Source organism: Mus pahari, chromosome 13 (genome assembly GCF_900095145.1).
Source record: "Mus pahari chromosome 13, PAHARI_EIJ_v1.1, whole genome shotgun sequence".
NCBI classification, from domain to species: domain Eukaryota; kingdom Metazoa; phylum Chordata; class Mammalia; order Rodentia; family Muridae; genus Mus; species Mus pahari.
Window position 1 is genome coordinate 13,082,035 of NC_034602.1, and position 1,855 is coordinate 13,083,889.

The 1,855-nt window shown below is 47.1% G+C and overlaps 1 pseudogene; it reads left to right on the forward strand.

Moving 5' to 3' along the window:
- The first annotated feature begins 670 nt into the window (after positions 1 to 670).
- On the forward strand, positions 671 to 1,794 carry LOC110330863 (annotated as a pseudogene).
- Positions 1,795 to 1,855: the final 61 nt, after the last annotated feature.

The window sequence follows — 1,855 nt, forward strand, 5'->3', positions numbered from 1 at the left end:
CTGAGAACGAATAGGCAAAGATATAAAGTCAGACATCATAGAGTGGCCCCATCTCTGAGGAGGCTGCTCAATGTTCACCATTAAAACAAACAAACAAACAAACAAACAACAGCTCAGTCTCTGTTCTTTGGCAAAACAGAATCAAGAACACATTTTTAAAAAGTATCCATTATAACCTCCTAGGCTTCATTCAAGAGAGACAAATTACATAAATCAATAAATGTAATTCATCACATAAATACGGCAAATGCTGGCCAGGAGAAAGTAGCAACTGCGGGACCCTGGTACAGCCACTGTGAAAATCAGTGTGGAGGGTCTCAAAAAACTAAAAACAGAACCGCCATATAATCCAATTATACACATATACCTATAGGACATGATCTCCTACTACAGAGAACATTCACATTCATTGCGGCTGCATTAACAACAGCTAGAAAGTGAGATCGGCCGACATCTCCATCAACCCGAGTGGATAATGAAAATATTCTATATTTACACGGTAGAATTTTACTCACCTGTAAAGAAAAGTGAACGTATGATAATTGCAAATAAATGGACAGAACCAGGAAATACGCTGAGTGAGGTAACTCAGGCACAGAAGGACATGCTGCACTTGTGGGTCCTAGCTTCTATCTCATAGATGTGTGTGTTTAACTAGGAGTGCCTGCAGATGCTAGAAAGGAGCCTTGGTGAAGACAGAGTTAATAGCAGTGGAAAGCTTCAGCTAGGTATGAGACTAGGAAGAAAGAAGGCAGGATTAATCAAAAACAAAGGATATATACAAAAACAAACATTAAGGGACTATTTTGGCACATTTGCTGGTCTGGGTGTCTAACGTGCAGTGATCATAGCCCGCCATCTGGAACTCAACAACCGCACCAAGATCCCCACCCTGGGACTGGGCACCTGGAAGTCCCCTCCTGGCCAGGTGACTGAGGCCGTGAAGGTTGCTATTGACATGGGGTACGGCCACATTGACTGCGCCCAGGTGTACCAGAATGAAGAGGCAGGAGTGGCCCTCCAGGAGAAGCTCAAGGAGCAGGTAGTAAAGTGCCAGGATCTCTTCATTGTTACTAAGCTGTAGTGCACATTCCACGACAAGAGAATGTGAAGGGAGCCTGCCAGAAGACACTGAGTGAGCTGCAGCGGGACTACCTGGATCGCGGCCTTACTCACTAGCTCGCGGGCTTCAAGCCTGGGCCCGACTCTTTCCCACTGGATGCATCGGGAAACGTGATTCCTAGTGACACCGATTTTGTGGACGCTTGGACGGCTATGGAATAACTAGTGGATGAAGGTTTGGTAAAAGCAATTGGTGTCTCCAACTTTAACCCTCTTCAGATTGAGAGGATCTTGAACAAACCTAGCTTAAAATATAAGCCTGTGGCGAACCAGACGGAGTGCCACCCATACCTAACTCAGGAGAAGCTGATTGAGTACTGCCACAGCAAAGGCATCGTGGTGACAGCATCCAGACCCCTTGGTTCTCCTGATAGGCCCTTGGCCAAGCCTGAAGACCTGTCTCTCCTGGAGGATCCCAGGATCAAAGCTATTGCAGCCAAGTACAATAAAACTACAGCCCAGGTGCCGATCCGGTTCCCCATTCAGAGGAACTTGGTAGTGATCCCCAAGTCTGTGACACCTGCGCGCTTTGCTGAGAACTTTAAGGTCTTTGACTCTGAGCTAAGCAGCGAGGACATGACCACTCTACTCAGCTATAACAGGAACTGGAGGGTGTGTGCCTTGATGAGCTATGCCAAACTCAAGGATTACCCCTTCCACGCAGAAGTCTGAACCTGCAGCGGGCTGATCCCCGCTCCTCCTCAAGCAGCTTGCACCTGTTCTTTCTGCCTCA